Raw genomic sequence first — 13727 nt, forward strand, 5'->3', positions numbered from 1 at the left:
CATTATGCTTACAAATTGTGTTTTATGCTCAATCATCACCTGTCCTACAAAGACACAGTCAGAATTACCCCGGCGAATTGAGTAAATTTGAAAATGTAAAAAAAACGCAGAATTGCTGTTTTTTTCTATTCATTCACAAAGAATTAATGTAAGTTCTTAAATATGTGCGCAAAATAGCTGTACTTTCAAATATAGATAAAATTGCATAAACAAGTCAAGGTAAAAATAAATGCATCCAGTTGTGACATCTACAGTGTGTTGAACATTCCTGAATCTAAACATGTCCTGCCGAAATAGCTCAGTTGGGAGAGCGTTAGACTGAAGATCTAAAGGTCCCGGGTTTCGGCAAAAGTTTTTTTCTTCACCCATTAAATTTTAAGCAGAAAATAAACAAAGCATATGGACTGACTGTTTACAGAGAATGTAAAAGTCCTAATCATTATAACTATCTACAGGAAATAAAATGATAGAAACTTGAGAAATGAACACTTTTAACTTTCGAGGAAAATAATATTTTTTGTAATTTTTCCTTCATTCTGGACATCATCACTTTGTTTTATTTTAGTTTGACTTAGCTGTATGAGGATTTAAAGGAAACCTGATAGCTAATACGGGCAGCATGTATCAGACACTAGCTGAATGATTTCAGCCATTTATGTTTGACTATGAATCGCTGTGGCATTACTGAGACAAATATGCTTCAAAAATATGCCAGGAACAAAGCTGTTTGGGGAAAAAGCCAGGAAGTCAAAAAACACAAGCCCCAACTCAAGACCGTCATCTTTCATTCTAAAAATAGGGGTTTCCACGTTAATGGTAAGACAAAGAATCCACAGATTTGGCATTTCTCTAGCAAGGAGAGCCCACTTAAAATGTATGGGGTGCTTGTCTCCATAAACGCAAGCTGGGCACTAAACTGGCTCATTTGCAATTCTGGATGTTGCAGAGTGAAAACACCTGTTGGACAAAAATAGTAATTGCCGGTGTTGATGAATTCATTGTGAGGAATAATTTATAAAATGGGATCACTTTGGAGAGGTTTCTGCTGTTTGGTACTTTTGGAACTCCGCAAATGTCACCCTCAAAATATTCTTGCAAAATCTGCATTCCCAAAACCCAAATAGTGCTCTTACTTTCAAAGCCCTGCTGTGTGACCAAACAGTAGTTTCTGAAGACATATGGGGCATCACCGCATTTCAATGAAATTGTGCAACTTTAGATATTTTCGCAAGAAAAACTAAATATATATTGACCTAAATTTACCATTAATATAAAGTACAATGTGTTACAAAATAACACTATCAGAATCACGGGGATATGTTAAGCATTCCAGTGTTATTGCCACATAAAGTGATACATGTCAGATTTAAAAAAAGGTTATGAAGCTCAAAATTGGCTGTAACTAATAGGTTACGAATCAATATTAAAATAAAAGAAATCATGGTATATTTCCTTTAATCACAAGTAATGCTCATCTTTCTACTGATTGGCTTAGAAAGAGTTAAATTACAAAAGCCAGAAGAAGTCAGGATTAGAGATGAGCGGTGTTCGAATCGAACTGTTCGCCAATCTCAAATTCGAGCTGTTTTGAGCGGTTTTCGATCCATTCGGCTAACACGAACGATTTGAAAAAATTCGGCTTTTCGAGGTAATGTTCGGTAACTGTTCGTGCACCAAAATCATAACTGGATTTTTTCACTGTAATGCTGATAATCAATGTTAATATGTAGTTTGAGTGTACAGCGGGGCGGGGGGAGGGGCAGGGGATGGATCTCTGCAAAAATAATGAAGATCTCCATTTTTTTTTCTCTTTCCCACATTTACAGTGGGGCGGTGCAATCTGTCAGCCTATCAGCAGCGCACACACAGAGCGAACTGCTTTTTTTCACACAAGCAAGGGCATGTGTCATTGGCTGTGTATGTCACATGTCCTTGCCCTATAAGACCCAGCCATTTTCCCCGTCGCCACCATTTTCTCACTGCTGCAGCTGCATGTTAGACGGCACGGCTGTTGCTGTGTGCGCTATACTTTCAGTGTTAATTTCAATCCAATTTTCTCAGAAATATACAGATGGCTTGGGAGTAGGGAATAGTTCTGATTGCAGTCCTTTTGAGGACTAGGTTACAGCATTTCCTACGACTTTTAACAGGCAGGTCTGTGCTCTTAAATAGACAGCTTGGGAGTATTGACTAGTTTTAATTGCAGTCCTTTTGAGAACTAGGTTACAGCATTTCCTACGACATTTTGCCAGGCATGCCTGTGCCAGTGCTGTGCTAGTGTTTTCACAGCATTTGGCTAAATCTAGCTAAGCAAATCTTTTTGGCCTCTTGCAGTGTGTGTTAGTCTGTGGAGTAGCGTATCTGTGTTGCAAGCTACACCACCTGTGTATAGAATACAATTTTTTTTACTGCACCTAGCCAAGTAAAACCTTTTGGGCATAGCATCATTCTATTAGGCCATCTGTACTAAGCTCCATCAGCTTGCAAATTAGAAATAATTTTTATCTGCATCTCGCTCGGAGAATAATTTTGGGCCTGTAGCAGTGTGTGGGACTTATTGTATTAGTCCATCTATACTATGTTCCACCAGCTTGCAAATTAGAAATAATTTTTATCTGCATCTAGTTCGGAAAATAATTTTGGGCCTGTAGCAGTGTGTGGGACTTATTGTATTAGTACATCTATACTAAGCTTCACCAGCTTGCAAATTAGAAATAATTTTTATCTGCATCTAGCTCTGAAAATAATTTTGGGCCTGTAGCAGTGTGTGGGACTTATGGTATTAGTCCATCTATACTAAGCTCCACCAGCTTGCAATTTAGAAATAATTTTTATCTGCATCTAGCTCTGAAAATAATTTTGGGCCTGTAGCAGTGTGTGGGACTTATTCTATTAGTCCATCTATACTAACCTCCACCAGCTTGCAAATTAGAAATAATTTTTATCTGCATCTAGCTCGGAAAATAATTTGGGGCTTGTAGCAGTGTGTGGGACTTATTCTATCAGTCTATCTATACTAAGCTCCACCAGCTTGCAAATTAGAAATAATTTTTAGCTGCATCTAGCTCGGAAAATAATTTTGGGCTTGTATCAGTGTGTGGGACTTATTCTATTAGTCCATCTATACTAAACACCACCACCATTGTATGTAATAAAATTGTTTTACTACATCTAACCCAGCCAATCCTTGTGGGCTAATACCACAGTTTGGCCACTCAGCTCTGCTCGGTTCCCATCCATCGTTTTTTGTGCAAACAACTCCAGAGTTGTCAATTAGTTAACCACCAAAATGAGTGGAAAAAGGCCTGCTGCTGGTGGAAAGGGGAATAGGTGTTTTGGGAAGGGAAAAAAAGGTTGTGTCCGTGGGGTAGGTGTTAAAGCAACGGTAACATCTGCAGAAGAAAGACGATCTTCCAGCCAAACTAAGATGTCTACTTCTTTTAGAGGACAATGTGATACGATCCCTTTCTTACGGCCACGCCAATCGCTACAAATTCCAGATGAGGCACAAAAACAGCAGGTGCTTCAACGGCTATCAAGTGCTCCTTTAAGTGGGCTCTCCTTCACCTCAACATCAACATCTCAAATACTTCAGTCCTCAGAGGTGTCACCCCAATCGCACTTGCTTCCTCACAGCTCCCAAGTCTCCAGCTGCCCGTCTGAGTTTGGGGTAGATCAGATGGTTGAATCTGCAGAGCTGTTTACTAGTGTTGAGCCACCCCCGTAGTGTTCGAGTTCGTTTCGTCGAACATCCGTATGTTCTACGAACTGTTCGTCGAACACCGTTTAAACCAATGGCAGGCAATCAAAAACACATAGGAACGCATAGAAAACACATAGAAAACACTTCAAAGGTGTCCAAAAGCTGACAAACTGCTCAAAAGATACAACTAACACATAGAAAAGTGACAAGAACATATAGTCATTCGAAAAGAAAAGAGGTGGAGGAGTAAAAGGAGGGGGAAACACAGATATAGGCATGTCATGCCCTTCTAAAACCAAAAAAGTGCGAAGCCGACACGGCCAGTCCGTTCCTTCCCGTGCGACCTCCGTGTCGCCGAGTTTGTGCCAGAGCTGCGTTGGACCCTGACGGCCAGTCCACCTCTCCCAATACTGGTGCCTGTCCGCTGGTGGTTCGAGCGAGCCCCCTTGCGGTGGAGGAAGGTCTAAGCTTTTTAATTTAAATTGTCTCTCTAATTTGAATGGGTACACTTTAAATCCTTTTACAAGGATCTATTGGAGGGCAAGTCTGATGCCAGCAGCTGCGTGAATTCCAGCTCCAGTAGCGTCCACTTAAGCTGCTGCAGATAAAAAGCTTTTATAAGGATTGAGCTTGGCGGTCCACCACAAGGCGTCCTACCGGAAGTCCCAGCCCCTGTGCCTTGGGGTGCCTCCTGATGCTCTTCACTGAGTGTCCCAGGGGCCCGAAGCATTTCCTTTGAAAGAATTAAGTGTCCAAACTACAGGTGGTGTAGCTTGCTTAACAGCTGGGATAATCCGCTGACTAGCATACACTGCTACTAGGCACAAAGTATTTCCTGGGCTAGATGCAGTTAAAAATTTGTAATTAGATACTCTCGTTGGATGCTGAGAAAGCATTCCATAGAGTCTCCTAGCATGCCATATATTATTCTCTTAAAAAGCTTGGGGTAGGGGTCTAGGGGACCATTTTAAAGCCAAAATCACGGTCCTGTATTGCAATACGTCACCTAGGCTGAAGATAAATGGAATATTTTCATCACCTTTCATAATCACCAATGTGACAAGGCAGGGATGTCCTCTGTCCCCTCTCTTATACATCCTAGTCACGGAGCACCTGCTCTCATCAATTCGCCATAACCCCAATATTAGGTGGATTGAGGTGGGAGGCACCGAGTACAAGTGCTCTGCATTTGCTGATGATATCCTAGTATATATCACTGAATCACATATATCCATCCCTGCTGTTATGGCTGAAATAGATCACTTTGTTACATGGTCAAATTTTAAAATCAATGCAGCGAAGTCTGAGGCCCTCGATGTTTTCCTCCCCAAATCCATACAGGATTCCATCCAGTCCAACTTTACCTTTGCCTGGCCCTCACAGGGTATCAAATACTTAGGAATTCGTATTCATGGAGACCTCTCCCGTCTATGTTTTCTTAATTTTGGGCCCTTTATTGAACAACTCCATACAGACCACGTTTGGCAAGTTAGAACTGTAAGATTCACTATGTGAACCACTGTTGTTTTGTGGAAAAGCACATGTACACTGTTTTCCAAATTATTATGCAAAAAGTGTTTATGAGTGATAAGGTAAGAATTTTTTGTTTGTCAGTTAAACTCATTGATGGTGATGTGTGTCAGGGCTCTTTATATCACTGTAAGCAATTGCAGACACCTGTGCTAATTAGTTTGGCAGGTGTGTCCAATGAAAGGCAAGACTACTTAAGAAGGCTGTCCCACATTATTAAGCAGCCTACATTTTCTGCCAAAAAGGGAAAGACAAAGGATTTGTCGGCTGCTGAGAAGCAACAAATTGTGGAGTGTATAGGTCAAGGCATGACTACAATCAACATTGCCAAGACACTTCATCGTGATCATCGCACAATCAAGAAGTATGTAGCTGATTCACAGTACACACGTGTGCGTGCTGATAAGGGAAAATTGAGGACTCTTTCCGACAGGCAATTACGTCAGGTTAAAAGAGCAGCGTCAAAAAAGCCTTGTCATAGCAGCAGACAAGTTTTTGAAGCTGCTGGTGCCTCCAACGTCCCCCGAACAACAAGATGCAGGGTCCTTCAGAGGTTTGCAGCTGTGCGTAAGCCATTCTGTCGACCTCCTCTATCCACTGTACAGAAGCAGAAACGGCTCCAGTGGGCCAAACAATACATGAAGACTGACTTCAAAACTGTTTTGTTCACCGATGAGTGCCGTGCAACGCTCGATGGTCCAGATGGATGGAGTGGAGGATGGCTGGTTGATGGACACCCCATGCAAACACGGCTACAGCGCCAACAAGGAGGATGTGGAGTAATGTTTTGGGCTGGAATCATGGGGAGAGAGATTCTCAGCCCCTTTAGAATCCCTGACGGGGTAAAGATGAACTCCATAATGTATGTGGAGTTTCTCAAACAGCACTTCCTGCCATGGTTCAAGAAGAAGAACCGTGTATTCCGCAGCAAGATCATTTTCATGCATGATAATGCACCGTCTCATGCTGCACATAACACATCTGCATCTCTGGCTGATATGGGCATAAAAGGGGACAAACTTATTGTGTGACCACCATGCTCCCTTGACCTCAACCGCATTGAGAACCTCTGGAGCATCATCAAAAGGAGTGTCTATGATGGCGGGAGGCAGTTCACATCTAAGCAACAGCTCTGGGAGGGTATTCTGTCCTCATGCAAAACAGTTGAAGCAGAAACCATCCAAAACCTGACAAATTCACTGGATGAGAGAGTTCAGAAGCTCCTTTCGAACAAGGGGTCCTATGTGCAAATGTAACATCACCTAGAATAAAGTTTTGAGTTGAAAACTGTTTAATTTCAGTTTCTAATAACCTGCTAATGCTTATAATTTCAAAAATTACAATTTTTTGTTCTTTATTAAAATGAAAAGGTTGATCGTAGAGAGTGGGGGATCTAAGAGTGTGGCAACCCAGTAGTCAGGATTATTTCGAATTCTGACAATTTGAGGGTCATGTTGCATTTAGTGCAGCAAGAAGGCACTCATGTGTCTTGCACATCTAGGAGCCCCAAAATTATTTTCTTGGCTAGATACAGCTAAAAATTATTATTAATTTGAAATCTGGTGGAGCTTAGTATAGATAGCCTAATAGAATCAATACTGCAAACTGCTACAAGGCCCAAATTATTTTCCAGCCAAGATACAGATAAACATGATTAGTAATTTTAAATCTGGTGGAGTTTAGTATAGATGGTCTAATAGAATCAGTACTACAAACTGCTACAAGGCCCAAATTGTTTTCCAGACAAGATACAGATAAACATGATTAGTAAATTCAAAGCTTAAAATGGTTGGTGAGGTGATTTTAACAAATCATCAAGCTTTTACTCTCCCCAGGATGACACAGGGATAGAAAAGTCCTTTCGGATCCATGATTTGTTCATCTTTATGAACGTGAGTCTGTCTACATTATCAGTGGAGAGCCGCGTGCGCTTATCTGTCAGCACACCACCAGCAGCGCTGAACACACGTTCAGACAGAATGCTGGCTGCGGGGCATGACAAGATTTCCAAGACGTAAGTGGCGAGCTTCGGCAGTTATCCAGATTGGAAGTCCAAAAAGAGCTAGGGTCCAGTGACACAGTCATGGCTTCAATGTTTACTTGCAGATACTCCTGTACCATCGTCTCTAGGCGTTGACTATGTGTTAGACTTGTTGTCTTCTGTGGCCTTGCAAAGGATGGGCTAAAAAAGTGGTGAAATGATTCCTCAAAATTGATGATATCAGTTACGTTTTGAGTGCTGAACACTCGACGGTCCCATGGTTGGCAAGTTAGAACTGTGAGATTCACTACGTGCACCGTTGGTGTTTTGTGGAAAAGCACATGTAAAATTCTGCAACAGTCTCTGCTGATACTCCTGCATGCGTGCATCCATTTCTATGGCAGGAATAAGTTCTGCAAATTTACTTTTGTACTGGGGATCTAAGAGTGTGGCAACCCAGTAGTCAGGATTATTTCGAATTCTGACAATGCGAGGGTCGTGTTACAGGTAATGCAGCAAGAAGACACTCATGTGTCTTGTGCATCCAGGAGCACCAAGTCCCTGTTGTGTTGGTGGCGAGGTAACAATCATGCTTCCTTCCTCTGCCCTCTCCCCCCAACCTCGCACAACAGAAATGTGATCAAGGTCTCCCTCATCTGATGAGTCTTTCAACAGTTCGTCCTTCACTTCTTCCTGGGCTCCTGCACCTTCCTCACTAGTTTGGCTGCTACCATGCGCCCTGGTAATACCTTCTCCCCCACCCTCACATGCCTGCTGCCTTGGTGTTGCCGACCGTCTGGACCTTGCAGATGTTAGCCCTTCCGCATACAACTCCTCCTCCTCTACTTCCTCCACCTCCTCTTATGCCACCACCTGTCTCCGAATTCTGTTTAACATGTGCTCCAGCATGTAAATCACAGGAATAGTCATACTGATAATGGCATCGTTAGAATTAAACATCTTCGTAGCCATTTCAAAACTGTGAAGAAGGGTGCATAGGTCCCTGATCTGAGACCACTCCTCCAGCGTGATTTGCCCCTCCTCTGGATCTCGTTGGCCCAGGCTATACATCAGAACATATTGCAAAAGGGCTTGTCGTTGCTGCCACAGTCGCTGCAACATGTTCAGAGTTGAATTCCACCGGGTAGGCACATCGCATTTTAGCTGGTGAAGTGACAGGCCCAACGACTTCTGTAGAGATGTAAGTCGCTGAGCTGCAGGATGCAAACGGCGGAAGTGAGCACACAGCGACCGTGCCCTCTGCAGAAGGCCATCTAGTCCGGGATAGTGGGCTAAAAATTGCTGGACAACTAGGTTCAACACGTGAGCCATACAAGGCACGTGTGTGACATTGCCCCGGCGAAGGGCCGCAGAGAGGTTTGCAGCATTGTCGCACACGGCCTTCCCTGGTTTCAGGTCCAGTGGAGACAACCATTCATGAAACTGGTTCTCCAGAGCTGACCACAACTCCTCAGCTGTGTGACTCACATTTCCCAGACATTTCAAAGTAAAAACTGCCTGATGACGTTGAGCCCTGCTGCCAGCATAGTAAGGAGGTGTGCAGGATCCCTTCTGCGCAGTTAGAAAGCTTGTGGCATGACCAGACAGGCTTTGGGTGCAGGTTGAGGACCGAGAGGAGGTTGAGGAGGCAGAAGCACTGGAGGAACTTCGAGATAAAAAGGATTGATGCACAACTCGTGGGGACAGCAAGACTTGGACAGCAGCCCCTTGTCCTGCTGTCACCATAGTTACCCAGTGCCCAGTCAGCGACATGTATCGCCCCTGTCCATGCCTACTCGTCCAAGTGTCTGTGGTGAAATGCACCCTGTCACACACAGAGTTTCTCAAAGAAGCGGTGATGTTGTGTGCAACATGCTGGTGGAACGCAGGAACACCTTTCTTTGAGAATTCGTGCCGACTGGGCATCTGGTACTGGGGAACTGCGATGGCCATAAGGTCTGGAAAATCCTCTGTGTCCACAAGGCGGAAAGGCAGCATTTCTGTAGCCAAGAGCTTGCAGATGGTGAAATTCAACCTCTTATCTTTCTCATGGCTAGGAGGAAATGGTCTTTTACTTGTCCACATCTGAGGGACCGAGGGCTGGCTGTTGTGCTTAGACGGAGTTGAGAAGAGTGTCCTTCTCAAACTGCCGGTCTGTGAGCAAGATGCAGGCGGACATGTTAGGTTGCCTTGATCCAAAGGTGGTGCTATCGATGTCGGACAGTGCTGAACACCAGCTGGTGTTTCCACCTCCAAAGAAAATGATGACCTACCAATCACGCTGGCTGTTGCGGGTAAAGCGGTGGCAGGTCTGCGTCCCAAAACAGGTGTGACTGCTGTCCCCCCAGTCACAGAGGATGAAGAGTCCGCGGATGCACAAGATGTGGCAGACGGTGGATGGTCTGGCCGGCTAGGCCGCATTGTAGCACAGTGATCTTCCCACTGCAACTTATGCTTCATATCCAAGTGCCGGTTCATGCATGAAGTACTCAAGCTATGTATTTTTTGGCCTCTACTTAGCTTTTGCTGACAAATGTTACAGATAACACGAGTTGGGTCATCCTTATCGATTTGAAAAAATGCCCAGGCCATGCAAGGCTTAGCACCCATGCGACCTGAAGTGCCACCATGACTTGTGGTCAGAGGCAGAGTTATGTTTGAGGATGCAGTTGTTGACGTGCTTCCAGTACTACGTCTCTGTCCAGGAAGGCGCAAACTGACCTCGTTGTCACTAGCATCCTCCTCCACCTCCTCTGCTGACCTCATCGACTGGCTGACTGTGGGTTGACAGTAAGTGGGATCTCCAACCTCGTCATCATCACCCTGTGTGTTATCACACCCGCCGTCCTCAGAGCCAACCTCTTCCTGCCCTGACAAAAAACTCAAGTTGTTGCTCCAATCAGGTATTTGAGTCTCATCATCGTCTTCCTCATTGTCTCCACCAACAGGAGTTACAGTTTGGGAACGAGGGTCTACATTATTGTCAGAACCTTCTGCGTCTGATCCTGGATCTGACTCATAAAGATTCTGGGCATCAGTGCAGATAATTTCCTCGTCTGGATTCACAGAAACTCTGGAGCCGACCTCTCATTCCCAGGCTATAGTATGAGTAAATAGCTCTGCAGACTCAACCATCTGTTCTACCCCATAATCAGACGAGCAGCTGGAGACTTGGGAGCTGTGAGGAAGCAAATGCGATTGGGGTGACACCTCTGAGGACTGGAGTATTTGTGATGTTGAAGTTGAGGTGGAGCAGAGCCTACTTAAAGGAGCACTTGATATCCGTTGAAGCACCTGCTGTTTTTGTGCCTCATCTGGAATTTGTAGCGATGGGCTTCGCCGTAAGAAAGGGATCGTATCACATTGTCCGCTAAAAGAAGTAGACATCTTAGTTTGGCTGGAAGATGGCCTTTCTTCTGCAGATGTTACCGTTGCTTTAACACCTACCCCATGGACACAACCTTTCTTACCCTTCCCAACACGCCTATTCCCCTTTCCACCAGCAGCACGCCTTTTTCCACTCATTTTTGTGGTTAACTAATTGACAACTCTGGAGTTGTTTGCAGAAAAAACAATGGATGGGAACCGAGCAGAGCTGAGTGGCCAAACTGTGGTATTAGCCCAAAAGTATTGGCTGAGTTAGATGCAGTAAATCAATTTTATTACATACACAGGTGGTGGAGGTTAGTATAGATGGGCTAATAGACCAATTCCCACACACTGCTACAAGCCCAAATATTTTTTCAGAGCTAGATGCAGATAAAAATTATTTTTAATTTACAACCTGGTGGAGGTTAGTATAGATGGACTAATAGACAAAGTCCCACACACTGCTACAAGCCCAAAATTTTTTCAGAGCTAGATGCAGATAAAAATTATTTTTAATTTGCAACCTGGTGGAGGTTAGTATAGATGGACTAATAAAACAAGTCCCACACACTGCTAGAAGCCAAAATATTTTTTCAGAGCTAGATGCAGATAAAAATTATTTTCAATTTGCAACCTGGTGGAGGTTAGTATAGATGGTCTAATAGAACAAGTTCCACACAGTACTACAAGCCCAAATATTTTTTCAGAGCTATATGCAGAGAAAAATTATTTTTAATTTGCTACCTGGTGAAGGTTAGTATAGATGGACTAATAGACAAAGTCCCACACACTGCTACAAGCCCAAATATTTTTTCAGAGCTAGATGCAGATAAAAATTATTTTTAATTTGCAACCTGGTGGAGGCTAGTATAGATGGAATAATAGAACAAGTCCCACACACTGCTACAAGCCCAAATATTTTTTCAGAGCTAGACTCAGATAAAAATTATTTTTAATTTGCAACCTGGTGGAGGTTAGTATAGATGGAATGATAGAACAAGTCCCACACACTGCTACAAGCCCAAATATTTTTTCAGAGCTAGATGCAGATAAAAATTAATTTTAACTTTCAACCTGGTGGAGGTTAGTATAGATGGACTAATAGAACAAGTCCCACACACTGCTACAAGCCCAAATATTTTTTCAGAGCTAGATGCAGATAAAAATTATTTTTAATTTGCAACCTGGTGGAGGTTAGTATAGATGGACTAATAGAACAAGTCCCACACAGTGCTACAAGCCCAAATATTTTTTCAGAGCTAGATGCAGATAAAAATTATTTTTAATTTGCAACCTGGTAGAGGTTAGTATAGATGGACTAATAGACCAAGTCCCACACACGGCTACAAGCCCAAATATTTTTTCAGAGCTAGATGCAGATAAAAATTATTTTTTATTTGCAACCTGGTGGAGGTTAGTATAGATGGACTACTAGAATGATGCTATGCCCAAAAGGTTTTAGTTGCCTAGTTTCAGCGAAAAAATTTGTATTCTATACACAGGTGGTGTAGCTTTCAACACAGATAGGCTACTACACTGACTAACACACACTGCAGGAGGCCAAAAGGGATTTGCTTAGCTAGATTTAGGCAAATGCTATGAAAAAACTTGCACAGCACTGGCACAGACCTGCCTGGCAAAAACTAATAGGAACTGATGTAACCTAGCCCTCAAAAGGACTGCAACTACATTTAGTCCCTACTCCCAACCTATCTATTTAAGAGCACAGACCTGCCTGATAAAAGTTGTAGGAAATTATGTAACCTAGTCCTCAAAAGGACTGCAATCACAACTATTCCCTACTCCCAAGCTATCTGCAGATTTGTGCGAAAATTGGCTTGAAATTAACACTGAAAGTATAGCGCAAACAGCAACAGCAGTGCCGTCTAACACGCAGCTGCAGCAGTGAGAAAATGGTGGCGACGGGGAAAATGGCTTGGTCTTATAGGGCAAGGACATGTGACATACACAGCCAATGACACATGCCCTTGCTTGTGTGAAAAAAAGCACTTCACTCCGTGTGTGCGCTGCCGATAGTCTGACAGATTGCACCTCCCCACTGTAAATGCGGAAAGAGAAAAAAAATGGAGATCTTCATTATTTCTGCAGAGATCCATCCCCTGCCCCTCCCCCCGCCCCGCTGTACACTCAAACTGCGTATTAACAATAATTTTCAGCATTACTGAGAAAAAATCCAGTTATGATTTTGGTGCACGAACAGTTATCAAACATAACCTCGAACAGCCAATTTTTTTTCAAAGCGATCGTGTTCACCGAACGGCTCGAACACCGCCCAAAACAGCTCGAATTTGAGATTGGCGAATAGTTCGATTCGAACACCGCTCATTTCTACTGTTTACTCATACTATAGCCTTGGAATAAGAGGTCGGCTCCAGAGCTTCTGTGAATCCAGACGAGGAAATGATCTGCACTGATGCCCAGAATCTTTGAGTCAGATCCAGGACCAGACGCAGAAGGTTCTGACCATAATGAAGACCTTCGTTCCCAAACTGTAACTCCTGTTGGTGGAGACAATGAGGAAGACGATGATGAGACTCAAATACCTGATTGGAGCGACAACTTGAGTTTTTTGTCAGGGCAGGAAGAGGTTGGCTCTGAGGACGATGTGTGTGAGAACACACAGGGTGATAATGACGAGGTTGGAGATCCCACTTACTGTCAACCCACAGTCAGCCAGTCGATGAGGTCAGCAGAGGAGGTGGAGGAGGATGCTATTGACGACGAGGTCAGGTTGCACCTTCCTGGACAGTGACGTAGTACTGGAAGCACGTCAACAACTGCATCCTCAAACATAACTCTGCCTCTGACCACAAGTCGTGGTGGCTCTTCAGGTCGCATGAGCGTTAAGCCTTGCATAGCCTGGGCATTTTTTCAGATCGATAAGGATGACCCAACTCATGTTATCTGTAACATTTGTCATCAAAAGCTAAGCAGAGGCCAAAAAATCCATAGTTTGAGTACTTCATACATGAACCGTCACATGGATATGAAGCATAAGTTGCAGTGCGAAGCTCACTGTGCTACAATGCGGCCTAGTGGGCCGGGCCAACCACCGTCTGCCCCATCTGGTGCATCCGCGGCCTCTTCATCCTCTGTGACTGGGGGGACAGCAGTCACACCTGT

Source organism: Phyllobates terribilis, unplaced genomic scaffold, assembly GCF_046119375.1.
Source record: "Phyllobates terribilis strain yellow unplaced genomic scaffold, ASM4611937v1 Scaffold_65__1_contigs__length_7625178, whole genome shotgun sequence".
Taxonomy (NCBI): domain Eukaryota; kingdom Metazoa; phylum Chordata; class Amphibia; order Anura; family Dendrobatidae; genus Phyllobates; species Phyllobates terribilis.